The sequence below is a fragment of the Neomonachus schauinslandi genome, chromosome 5 (genome assembly GCF_002201575.2).
Source record: "Neomonachus schauinslandi chromosome 5, ASM220157v2, whole genome shotgun sequence".
Taxonomy (NCBI): Eukaryota; Metazoa; Chordata; class Mammalia; order Carnivora; family Phocidae; genus Neomonachus; species Neomonachus schauinslandi.
This window is the reverse complement of record NC_058407.1, coordinates 101,072,684-101,086,745: the sequence shown is the minus strand read 5'-3', so window position 1 is coordinate 101,086,745 and position 14,062 is coordinate 101,072,684. Positions and strand designations below refer to the sequence as shown.

The 14,062-nt window shown below is 40.3% G+C and overlaps 1 pseudogene; it reads left to right on the top strand.

Moving 5' to 3' along the window:
• The first annotated feature begins 10,798 nt into the window (after positions 1 to 10,798).
• Positions 10,799 to 12,325, top strand: LOC110581052 (annotated as a pseudogene).
• The last annotated feature ends 1,737 nt before the right edge of the window (positions 12,326 to 14,062 follow it).

The following is a 14,062-nucleotide window of genomic DNA, read 5'->3' as shown; positions in this document are numbered from 1 at the left end:
TGGGAAGGAGACCACCAAAACATATATATTTTTTTAATTTACACAAGAAGTGAGTGCAGTCTGACTAGACAAAATTAAAGGAACCATAATGTGGAGTAGGTGCAGAAGGAGGCTGCAGCCAATAAGAAGGTGAAATAAAGATCTCCATATAGAACAGAAGAACCCTTCCTTATCTCGAATACAGTCAGTAGGCATTTATCCCAGGCTAAAAATCAAGAGTTCTCATCCTCTCTGGGGAGGAGTTGGGCAGCTATTTGAGCATTTATTTTTTTTTAAAGATTTTATTTATTTGACAGAGAGAGAGGGAACACAAGCTAGGGGAGCTGCAGACAGAGGGAGAAGCCGGCTCCCCACTGAGCAGGGAGCCCAATGCGGGACTCGATCCCAGGACCCTGGGATCATGACGTGAGCCAAAGGCAGATGCTTGACCAACTGAGCCACCCAGGCACCCCCTATTTGAGCATTTAATGACTATGAGTGAAGCAGTCTTCATTCTGGCACAGGAGCTGGTTTTCTACCCACTCACCCTTGAGTGAAGTTGTGCAAGTTGGCAAGACCCTCCCAAGACCACAAGATTCCTAATCAGCATTCCAATTACTTCATCTTAAACATGAACAGACAACCAAGGATTAGATTAATAGATTTTTAAAAGAAGTCTCCGATTTAGGGGGAGGGGAGAAAGATAAACAAAATGTGACCATAGAGGAAATAAAGAAACTTCAGAGAACTTAAAAAATAATAGTTAGTATGCTCATGGACTTTTAGTACACCTATGAAATAAGAATAATATACTCAGTATACTCAGATGAAGTAACAATCCAAGAATAAAAAGTAAGTCTTGAAATCATAAATAAGAAATTGCCAGAATTAGGGGTGCCTGGGTGTTTCAGTCAGTTAAGCGTCTGCCTTTGGCTCAGGTCAAGATCCCAGGGTCTTGGGATGGAGCCCCACGTTGGGCTCCCTGCTCAGAGGGGACTCTCTTTCTCCCTCTGCCTCTCCCCACCTCCAGCTTGTGCACGCTCTCTCTCTCTCAAATAAATAAATAAAATCTTAAAAAAAAAAGAAATTGCCAAAATTATAAATTCACTATAAGTGTTAAAAGATAAAGTAATGAAATTTACAAATAGAAGAAATATGGGGCACCTAGCTAGCTCAGTCAGAAGAGCGCATGACTCTTGATCTCCCAATCATGAGTTTGAGCCCCATGTTGGGTGTAAAGATTACATAAATAAATAAATAAACTTTAAAAAAAGAAGACATACTCAGAGAGATGGAAATTGCGAGAGAAAATATAAGAGAAAGAATAGATCCAAGAGAACTAACATTACAAGAGAAAGAGAAAACAAAGTAAAGAATGGAAAATTACTCAAAAATAATGGAAGAAAATTTCCCAGAGCTTGAAGTGTCTACTAGCACAGAGCAAAAACGAAGAAAAAACAACCTTGTAAAATGTTGGAACTGCAAAAACAGAGATCTTAAATTTCCAAAGAAAAGAAGTGACCCAAGAATCAAGCTGACATTGGAATTTTTACCAGCAACTCTAAATATAACAAGATAACAAAGAGTTCCAAGTTTCTGAGGGAAATATTTCTTGAACCTCAAAACCTAAGAAAAAAAATTACTTTTCAGAAAAGTTCCACTCCTAGGTGAATTATCATTGAGTAAAAGATCAGAATGGGGGCACGTGGGTGGCTCAGTTGGTTAAGCGACTGCTTCGGCTCAGGTCATGATCCCAGAGTTCTGAGATCAGTCCCACATTGGGCTCCTGGCTCAGTGGGGAGCCTGCTTCCCCCTCTGACCCTCTCCTCTCTCATACTATTTCTCACCCTCTTTCACTCTCTCTCAAATAAATAAATAAATAAAACCTTAAAAAAAAAAGGCAGAATGAAAACAGTTTTAGATCTGCAGGGATTCAAAAAGGTAAACTCCCACATACCCTTTTTTATTTTTTTTTTAAGATTTTATTTATTTATTTGACAAAGAGAGGAACAGAGAGAGAGAGCACAAGCAAGGGGAGCAGCAGAGGGAGAGGGAGAAGCAGACTCCCCACTGAGCAAGAGCCTGACGGCTGATGGGAGGGGGTGCTCAATCCCAGTAACCTGAGATCATGATCTGAGCCAAAAGCAGATGTTTAACTGACTGAGCTACACAGGCACCCCTCAAATACCATTTTTTAAATAGAGTTACTTGAAGATAAGCTCAAGCAAAATGAGATAGAAAATAGGGTAGTTGACAATATCAGATCTAACTCAGGAGGACAGGGCAGATCTAATTCAGGGAAGTCCCAAGAGTTCTAGGCTAGATTGGAAATAAAATCTCTCAGGGAGAGAAATCTGAAAAAGAGAGAATTCAACTGAATAACTAATTACTATGATAGAAAGCTTAGAAAGTGCTGTTTTCTGGTGTTCAACTTTTAGATCCAACATATTAATAAATTATGAATAATCTTGCTATCATTAAAGCATAGTTTGTAAATGTATACCATTGTTGACAATATAAAGGTAAAACGCGCCCGATCTCGTCTGATCTCGGAAACTAAGCAGGGTCGGGCCTGGTCAGTACTTGGATGGGAGACAATATAAGGTAAAAATGCAGTGGACAGTTTAAGATGTGGAGCATAGGGAGGAAAGGTAAAAGTAAAGGTAAAAGCATTCAAGAGATTATGTTTAGGGACGCCTGGGTGGCTCAGTCGTTAAGTGTCTGCCTTCGGCTCAGGTCGTGATCCCAGGGTCCTGGAATCAAGCCCGGCCTCGGGCTCCCTGCTCTGCGGGAAACCTGCTTCTCCCTCTCCCACTCCCCCTGCTTGTGTTCCCTCTCTCACTGTGTATCTCTCTGTCAAATAAATAAAATCTTTAAAAAAAAAAAAAAAAAGAAGAAGAAGAAGTAGGAAAAGTAGGGGCGCCTGGGTGGCTCAGTCGTTAAGTGTCTGCCTTCGGCTCAAGTCATGGTCCCAGGGTCCTGGGATGGAGCCCCACGTCGGGCTCTCTGCTCAGGGAGAAGCCTGCTTTTCCCTCTCCCACTTCCCCTGCTTGTGTTCCCTCTCTTGCTGTCTCTCTCTCTCTCTCTGTCAAATAAATAAATAAAAACTTTAGAAAAAAAATTAAAAGTAGGAAACGTAACTAATGGAAGAGCAAGTAATTGTTAGTCTATACTGAGAGGGTAGGAAGACACAAGATACAGGGTTTATAAGTTAGCTAAATCATCATCAATCTAGGTAGTTCATCAAGAAATGGTAGCAGAAGACTTAATAGTGTTATAATGGCAATACTCCCCTATTTTTCTGCAGATTCTATGCAATCCTATTAAAATCTCAGCTGCCTTTTTTTTTTTTTCAAAAATTGACAAGCTGCGTCCCTCACAAAAAAAAAAGGAAAACATTCATTCTTCCTGATTTCAAAACTGACTACAAAGCTACAGTGATCTAGACAGTGTAGTACTGGAAAAGTAAACATATATATCACTGAAATGGACTTAAGTGTTCAGAAATAACCCATACATTTATGGACAGTTTTCAACAAGAATATCAAGGTAATTCAATGGGAAAAGAATAGTCTTTCTAACAAAGGGTGCTGTAATGATTGTATATCCAAATGCAAAAGAACGAAACTGGACCCCTACCTCACATTTACAAAAATTAATTCAAAATGGACCATAGACCTAAATATAAATGTTAAATCTGTAATACTCTTAGAGAAAACATAGGTATAAATCTGCGTGACCTTAGATTAGGCAATAGTTTTTTAGCGATGAAACCAAACATACAAGTGACAAAAGAAAAAAAATAGGAAAATTGGACTTCACCAAAATGGAAAACTTTTATATTACTCAGCCTTAAAAAGGAAGGAAATCCTGACACATGTTACAACATGAGTGAATCTTGGAGACATGATGCCAAGTGAAATAACCCAATCACAGAAGGACTGTATATTGTATGATTCCATCTATATGAGATACCTAGAGTTGTCAAATTCATAGAGTCAGAAAGTAAAAGGGTGGTTGCCAGGGGCTTGGGGAAGGGAGAATACGGAGTTAGTGTTTAGGAATTAGAGTACTTCCCAAACCTCAGTTTGGGAAGATGAAGTTCTGGAGAGGATGGTGGTGATGATTGCATATCAGTATGAATGCACTTAATGTCATACAACTGTACATTTAAAAATGGTTAAATTGGTAACTTTTATGTTGTATACATTTTACCACAATAAAAAAAAAATTATCTCTTGTGCTTCAAGTACACTGGTTTGGACTGAATTGTGTTCCTTCAAAATTCCTCACCCTTTCCCAAACTGTGAACATACTTGGAGAGAGGCCTTCAAAAAGGTAGTTAAATTTAAATGAGGTTGTAAGAGTGGAACCCTAATCCAATAGGACTGGTGTCCTTGTAAGAAGAGGAAGAGACACTTGGGGAATATGCACAGAGAAAAGGCCACATGAGGACGCAACACGAAGATGGCCCTCCACAAGCCGCCCAAACCTGCTGACACCTTGATCTTGGATACCCAGCCTCCAGAACTGTGAGAAACAAATTTTTGTTGTTTAAGCCATGATATTTTGTTAATGTATCCCTACCAGACTAATACAGATTCTGATACTGAGAAGTGAAATGTTGCTGCAACAAATATCTAAAAAATGTAGAAGTAGCTTTATGATTAGAGGCTGCAAGAGTTTTGAGGTCCATGTTAGAAAAAGCCTAGCATGCCTTGAAAAGAGACTCTTGGTACAAAAATGGATATCAAAGGTGATTCTGGTGAGCTCTGGGACAGAAATGAGCATGTTGCTGAAAACTGGAGGAAAGGTGACCCTTATCAAATGGCAAAGAAATTGGCCAAATTGTGTTCTTGTATTTTGTGTAAAGTAGAATTTTTCTAAAAGATTTTATTTATTTGAGAGAGAGAGAGAGAACACGAGCAGGGTGAAGGACAGAGGGAGAGGGAGAAGCAGGCTCCCCGCTGAGCAAGTAGCCTGATGCAGGGACTCGATCCCAGGATCCTGGATCATGACCTGAGCTGAAGGCAGACGCTTAACTGACTGAGCCACCCAGGCGCCCCTGGAAAGTAGAATTTAAAAATAGTAAAGTTGAATATTTCTAAGCAAAGTGCTGAAGGTACAGCCTGATTTCTTCTTACTGCTTATAGTAAAATGCAGGAGAAGAGAGATGAATTGAAGGAATTATTAAGCAAAAAGGAACGAGGACTTGAAGATTCAGAAAATTCTTAGCCTATCTATGGTATTATGATTTATATTTGGTCACTCAGATGACCAAAATATATTTCTCAAATATATTTGGTCTTTGTCCACTGTTCCTGGCTCATAGCTCCCAAAACCCTTGGAATTTCCTGAGCAATAAAAGCAATGGGAACATCTTTTGTCAAAATATTTGGTGACATAGGTGAAATAGATGTAACAAGCCCCTTTTTCACAACTGGGCTTATGTTAGTAAAGTGACTTTTTGAAGCACCTAAGGATGGGGGCTGGTTGCCAGGGGAACGAAACAGGAATAGAGGTTTGGAACTTTCTGTCCGATCCCACCCCCAACTCTTGGAAAGGGAGAGGGGCGAGAGTTTGAATCAATTACCAATGGCCGGTGATTTAATCAATCTTGTCTATGTAATCAAACCTCCATCAAAAACCCAAAAAGATGGGATTTGGAGAGCTTCTGGGATGGTGAACATGTGAGGTATGGGTTAAGTGATGCACCTGGAGAGGGCATGGAAGCTCTGCATCCTTTCACCATACCTTACCCAATGCCTCTCTTCCATCTGGCTGTTTCTGAGTTATATCCTTTTATAATAAACCAGTAGGAAAGAAAGAACCACTAAGAAAGATGTGGCTCTGAGTTCTGTGAGCCACTCTAGGAAGTTAATCAATCCTAAGGAGGGGGTCATGGGAACTTCTAATTTATAGCCAACTGGTCAGAAGTACAGGTAACAATCTGAACTTGCAGACAGCATCCTGAGTTGGAGGGCATCACTGGAACCTTCAATTTGTAGCAGGTTGGCCAAGGACACAGGTATATAACATAGACTTGCATCTGGCATATGAAGGAGCAGGAAAGACAGTGGGGTGACAGCACTCCTGTGGGACTGAGCCCTTACCTGTGGGATCTGATACTATTTCACAAAATACTGTAGATACTGTCAGAATTGAGTTAAATTATAAGATACCCAGCTGGTGTCTGGAGAACTGCTTCTTGGTAATTTGGGGAAACCCACCCCCCTCCCACATGTTGGAATTGGGGGCAGTACCCAGTTACTGTCCATATTACAAAAAAGAAAAGGTAAATTCTACAAAGCACATCAAAGGTGTGGCTGGAAAATCATTTGATAAAGAGATCATAGGTGCTGTAGGGTCTAAGGGCAGGCTGCCCCAAGATGGGCCACTTCGGCATGAACATTATTTTGAATTAAAAACAATTAAAACCCAGCAGATTCAGAAAAAGCTTTTTACCTCCCCCCTCAACTGCCCCTTTGTATCAGGAAGAGAGCTATTAATAGACGCTTTTAATAGAGCTATTAATAGAGCTATTAATAGCTATTAATATTAACTGCCCCTTTACCTAAGAAACTTATCTACATAATAAGGTAACCTTGGTTTTCTAAACATCTTTCACCTTCCTGCTAATGGTCTTTCTCCCCTTTGTATCCTCAGATACCCTCTCTTTAGCTCATACAAGCATCACGTTGCCTGTCTTTGGAATTTCCATGTTTGTGTAGATTCCCTGTATATATGCTATTAAATTTGATTTTCTCTTGTTACTCTGCCCCCTATCAATTTGATTCTTAGTCTAGCTAGAAGGACCTTGAGGGTAGAGAAAACTCTTCCCCCTGAGAGTGTGACTCATGGATTTAATCAGCTATCTCAGAAGTATCCAGGAATAGAGATGAGATTATACCAGCAGAAACACTGCCAGCTCGCAAGAATGGGGAGAGAGTCACCAAAATAAAGGAGTCCTGTTGGACTTCTGGGATTCTACAGGATAAAAAAAGTAGAGCTATCTGGCTGCCAGTCCTCATTATCCTTCAAGAAAAGGGAGGAATAGCACCAAAAACTATTCAGAGATGAGCAGAACTGTCACTCCTACCATGAGCCCAGAGGATACAGGTCTGGGGGGCGGGGGGCAAGGCTGTATCCTCAGTTTTAGTGGGTCAGGCTGCTACCAACCAGTCCCTCAGGAACAAAACTACTGCCCAGAACCAAGAGGATGATGCTGCCACCCCCGTAGCCCCAGAGGGCAAAGTACTGAGCCAGAAAATCTAATGGAATTTGCTAAGTTTTGGACTTCCTTTGCATCCACCACCCCCCCTTTCTTTCTGATTTCTCTCTTTTAAAATGGGAATGTCTATCCATGCCTGTCTCACCATTGTATCTTAGAAGCACAGAATTTCTCTGTTTCATAGGCTCACAGCTGGAAGAAGAATTTACCTCAGGATCAATCATATTTCAAGTCTCATCCATACCTGATTTAGATGATATTTAGATGAGGCTTTGGACATAGAGTTGATTCTGGAACGGGTTAAGAATTTAGGATTGGGGTGAATGTATTTTGTACATGAGAAGGATATAAACTTTGGGTACCCAGAAGGCAGAGTGTTTTGGACTAAACTGTGTTCTCCTAATATTTATATGTGGAAGCCTTAATTCACAATGTGGCTGTATTTGGGGACAGGGCCTTTTAAAAGGTGATAAAGGTTAAATGAGGTCATATCCAGTCTGTGGCATTTTGTTATGGCAGCCCTAGGAGACTAACTCAGACACTGTCAGGGAAGTGAAAAGACAGTGCATAGAATGGGGAAAAATTTTGCAAACCATATATTTGATATTATATTTAGAATATATAAATAACTCTTAAAATTCAACAATAAAAGGACAACCCCATTTTAAAAAACGGGCACAAAATGTGAATAGATATTTCTCCAAAGAAGATATACAAATAGCCAAAAAGAAAACTTCCTAAAAATTGTGCACACCACCCCTGCTTATATCCCATGGCAAAAGCTCACTACATGGTCATTCTTTGCTCAAGGGCAAAGCTTTTACTGTGGATGGTCATGGACGCATCAAAATTAAGTTCTATTACTAAAATAAAGAGAAAATAGCTAATGAGTGAAAACTATCAATTGCTGCCACACATCTCTACCTAGAAAGCAGCACAGAGACTCAAGGAGATGAAAATATGACAGGCTAAGGACATGAAGATAGAAAAGGCAGTTTTCTAATTTAAATTTACTTAGAGTCCCAGAAGGAGAATCAAGAGAATGGAAATGAGCTTATATCCATATAATGAGTGGTATTTTTCCATATTGATAAAAAACATAAATCCACACATCAGAAGTCACTAAGAAGACTTAAGTAAAAAGAAATCCAACCTGGAAAATTCCAGTGAAACTGACAACATAAAAGAAATTTTTTTTTTTTTTTGGACAACATACCTTAAAATCAGTTGCATTAAATCCTAAAGACTGCTGTAACATAGTGCCACAAACTGGGTGGATTAATATAACAGAAATTTATTGTCTCATGGTTCTGGATTCTAGAAGTCCAAAAGCCAGGTGTCAGCAGGGTCACGCTTCCTCTGAACTGGTAGGAGAAAATCCTTCCTTGCCTCTTCCTTGTTTCTGATGATTTGCTAGCAATCCTTGTCATTCCTTGGCTCACAACTGCAAAACCTCAATCTCTGCCTCCATCAGCATCTGTTATATCTTCATATACCTATGTCTCTGTGTCTCTTTTCCTCTCCTAAAAGGACACCAGTCATATTAGATCAGTGGGCCGCCCTTCTCCAACATGACCTTATCTTAACTAATTATATGTGCAATTACCCTATTTCAAAATAAGGTCACATTCTTTTTTTTTTTTTTTAAGGTTTTATTTATTTATTTGACAGAGAGAGAGCGAGAGCGGGAACACAAGCAGGGGGAGTAGGAGAGGGAGAAGCTGGCTTCCCGCGGAGCAGGGAGCCCAATGCGGGGCTCGATTCCAGGACCCTGGGATCATGACCTGAGCTGAAGGCAGATGCCTAATGACTGAGCCATCCAGGTGCCCCATAAGGTCACATTCTTAGGTACTGGGGCTTAGGGCTTTAACATATCTTTTTGAGTGATACAATTCAACCCATAACATCAGGCCAGGGAAAAAAAATCAGCTTACTTACAAAGGTACAGTAATTAGACTGACAGCAGACTTGTTAACACAAAAGGGAAGCCAGAAGCCAGAATAATATCTTCAAGTACTTAGAGAAAATAACTGTCATCTTGGAATTATGTGCCCAGTAACACTATTTTATAAGACCAAGGACAAAATAAAGACATTTCACATAAACAAAAGCACAGAGTTTATTACCAATTGATCTTCGCCAAAGGAAAATATAAATGACACTTCAGAAAAAAAAAAACCCTAGAAAAATTTCTGAAAGACAGGAATATGGTAATCAAAGAAATTAGTGAACATGTGGAGATATCTAAATACACATACTTTATAACTTTCCAAAACTGATTGAAGAAGAAATAGTAAGCCTGAATATTTTTATAACAAAAATTTGATTGGTAGTAAAAACTCTCTCATAAAAAAAATAAATAAAAGTCCAGAAGTTTATACATATCAGTTCTACAAAATATTTAAGGAACAAATAATTTTAAACTTATTTTCAACTCTTCCAGAAAATTTATAAAAAATAGAGTTAGAAAATGCCCCAGTCGAACTCATTTACTGAAGTTAATAAAATATTAATACCAAAGCCAGACAAGAACATTAAATTATAGAACAATACTCATGGGAGAAAGTTACAAAAATAATAAGTAGCAAACCAAGTACAATAATATATTTAAAAGATAGTGTGTTATATAACCAGGTTGGGTTTACCTAGGCATACAAATGTAATTTAATACTAGAAAATCAATGTAATTTACCACATTAAGGTATTAAAGAAAAAAAGTTGGGGCGCCTGGGTGGCTCAGTCGGTTGGGCGTCTGCCTTTGGCTCAGGTCATGATCTCAGGGTCCTGGGATCGAGCCCCGCGTCGGGCTCCCTGCTCGGCGGGAAGCCTGCTTCTCCCTCTCCCACTCCGCCTGCTTGTGTTCCCTCTCTCGCTGTCAAATAAATAAATAAAATCTTTAAAAAAAAAAGAAAAAGAAAAAAGTTTATCAATAGATATACAAAAAATATTTCATAAAATCCAATATCCACTTATGATAAAAATTCTAGCAAGACAGGTCCTGTCCTAGCGACGCACCTCACTGCTAGGGGCAGAGGCACGGGAGGCTTGGAGTGTGGTAGCTGTGGACACCCTCCACTCTGCGCCCCACCGGCCTCAGCTCCATGCCCAGCCAGCCCGCTGTAATCACAGAGATTAGCAAGTGGCTGCCTGAACTATTTTCCAAAGGATAAACATTATAAGGCATTGAATACAGAAGCTCACCAAGAAAATCCTATTTTTTAAAAAAGGTTTTCTTATTTTTTTTTTTTAAGATTTTATTTATTTATTTGACAGAGACAGAGACAGCGAGAGCAGGAACACAAGCAGGGGGAGTGGGAGAGGGAGAAGCAGGCTTCCTGCTGAGCCGGGAGCCCGATGCGGGACTCGATCCCAGGACTCTGGGATCATGATCTGAGCCGAAGGCAGTCCCTTAACCCACTGAGCCACACAGGCGCCCAAGGTTTTCTTATTTTTAAGTAATCTCTACACCCAGACTCACAATCCTGAGATCAAGAGTCGCATGCTCTCTCAAATGAGCCAGCCAGACACCCCAAGAAAATCAATCCCATTGGTCTGGGGGGGGGAACAGAACTTCCAACAGCCACAGGGATGCTGCTCCTCAGGTACCACCTGAAAAGCTCTTTCTCAGAAGGTTTTGTGTAGATTCTGTGCAGTGATGGGGAAACTGCAAAGCAAACTCAGACACAGCACTTTTTTTTTTTTAAAGATTTTATTTATTTATTTGAGAGAGAGAGAATGAGAGAGAGAGAACACATGAGAGGGGATAGGGTCAGAGGACGAAGCAGACTCCCTGCCGAGCAGGGAGCCTGATGCGGGACTCGATCCAGGGACTCCAGGATCATGACCTGAGCCGAAGGCAGTCGCCTAACCAACTGAGCCACTCAGGCGCCCCCAGACACAGCACTTTTAAATACAGCAGGCCCAGTGGAATTACTGAAGAGAGGATTTGAACTAAAGCTTGTCAGGAGTATAGCCCAGCCCCCGTGGACACTGTTTCTGTTGTTGCTGCTCTGAACTCAGACCTGTGTGTCTCCAGAGGAAAAGATAAGACAGCTGTGGCCTCTAACTGGAAAACTGGAAATGTGGTGAAAGGTTCAGAGGACAGGAATGAGAAATCAGTAAGGTAGCCTGTATTCACAAATCAAGCCAGTTCTTCAGCATCTGTCGTGGAAGGACGGTCATGATGTGGCACTTGCATGGTCCCTCACAACCAAGGCAGAAGTTCCCTGGCCACGCCCTGGTGGTCACTGCATTGGCTGAGTCTGGACGTGTCACAGCTGTGCCCTGGCTCTCGGGACAAGACCCTTCTTCATGGGATGTTGGGACCAGTGTACAGAGAGAGCCTCTGTCTCTAGGAACCTGGTCACTTACCTGTTGCTGGGTCCCCCAAGAACCACATACACTACAGACATCTGAAGATAAAACCGTCAGATTATGGGACAGTCAGGGCTGCAGGTACCTCATACATTTCCTGCAAAGCAGCATGTTCAGACTTACTGCGAGGTCAGTGAGGACAGACACAAGTGTATCTCCTGCAGCAATGGCTTTGGAGAGGAAGGCTGTGAAGCCACACAGTGGAACCTAAGGCAGACACGGAACAGAATATGAGAATATAAGGGGCATTTCCAGACTGTTGCATCTTGTGTCTTTCTACCAAGGTCACTGGCCTCAATGCCTATAATTGCTACTTTATCACATGACTACAAAGTGACATTTTGGGGGGCACCTGGGTGGCTCAGTCCTTAAGCATCTGCCTTCGGCTCAGGTCATGATCCCAGGGTCCTGGGATCGAGCCCCACATCGGGCTCCCTGCTCAGTGGAAAGCCTGCTTCTCCCTCTCCCACTCCCCCTGCTTGTGTTCCTGCTCTCGCTGTCTCTTTCTCTCTGTGTCAAATAAATAAAATCTTTAAAAAACAAAAAAACAAAGTGACATTTTGGAACCAGTATACTGGAGCCTGCCTGTTCACCTTGTCCCTAGATAGATTAGGATCTTTGACTTCCCCGGCTGTTGGCGACACTGGCTCCTTACGGTGTGCAAGTTTCAGCAGAGGAATTCACCGGCTCAGAGGCGACCAGGGCGGAGGGCTGGAACTACGGGAAGTGGCAGTTTTCTGAGACCAAGAGTCATTTCACTGGACAATATCAAACCGTGGCCAAAGACGAAAACAAAAAAAAAACTAAACTTCTTAGCAAAACAATTATGGAGGAGAAATTTAATCTAACAGAAAGCTATTTTCGGGGCACCTGAGTGGCTTAGTTAGTTAAACATCCAACTCATCAGGTCGTGGGTTTAAGCCCATGTTGGGTTCCACTTAGGAAAAAAACCAACTGTTTTTAAAAATGCTTATAGTAAAAAATAATAATTAAAAGTAAATAAAAATGTTTATAGCAAACATTACCTTTAGTGGAAAAACATTAAAATCATTCTCCTTAAAATAAGGAATAAGACAGGGGCGCCTGGGTGGCTCATTCGTTAAGCGTCTGCCTTCAGCTCAGGTCATGATCCTGGGATCCTGGGATCGAGCCCCACATCGGGCTCCCTGCTCAGCGGGAAGCCTGCTTCTCCCTCTCCTGCTCCCCCTGCCTGTGTTCCCTCTCTCGCTGTGTCTCTCTCTGTCAAATAAATAAATAAAATCCTTAAAAATAAAGCTATTGTTTAAAAAAAAATAAAATAAAATAAGGAATAAGACAAAGCCACTATTGTCTCTTCCATTCAACATCATATCATTGTCCTAACTAGCATACTAACACAAGAACAGAAATTTATAAGGATCAGAGAGGAAGAGACAAAAATACTACTATTCATAAATGATGATTGTCACCTTTAGAGTTTTTTATATAAAAGAATTGATAGACTAACCACTAGACTTAATAAAATAATTTAGTAATGTATCTAGATAGAAAATATACAAAAATCAAGCATATGCTATACCCTGGATAGGAAATGTAATTTTTTTCCTTTTCTTTTTAGAAAATGTAACTTTAAAAAAAGATAACCAGAGAAAAAGATATATACATGACCCATAAAAATATGACAAAAGATTCAACTTCACTTATGATAAAAAAATGTAAATTAAAATACAATGAAATATCATCTCTCATTATTAGATTGGCAAAAATTCAAGTTTGACAACACTGTTGGTGAGGCAGTGAAGAAAAAGTCACTCTCATGCATTGGCAGAGAGAATATAGAATAGTGCAACCCCTCTAAAGGATTATTAGGCATTATCTAACAAAAATACATATACATGTACCCTTTGATTCAGCTATCCATTTCCTAGGTGTTTTCCCTAAACAGGCACTTCCACAAACATTAAACAACATATATATGAGGTAATTCATTCAGGCATTTTTGTAGTAGTAAAATATTGCATATATAGTTGGATAAACTATGCTTAATACATACAATAAAGAAATGGAATTGTAAAAAAGAATGAAGATTTCTACAGACTGATATAGAGTGATTTATAGGTATATTGTTAAGTGCAAAAGAGTATATAATATGCTACTTTTTGTATAGGAAAATGGAAATATTTGCTTATTTTCTCAAAAAAAAAAAAAGAACAAAAAAAAAACAAAGAAGAAGGGCACCTGAGTGGCTCTGTTGGTTCAGCATCCAACTCCTGATTTCACGTCAGGTCGTGATCTTGGGGTTGTGAGATAGAGCCCTACCTCGGGCTCTGTGCTGGGTGTGGAGCTGCTTAAGATTCTCTCTCTCTCTCTCTCTCGCCTTCTGCCCCTCCCCCATCTCTAAAAAAAAGAGAAAGAAGAATAAATCAAATCCTAATTAATAGTTACTGTATAAATCTGCTAGGGCTACCACAAAATACCACAGCCTGGGTGGCATAAACA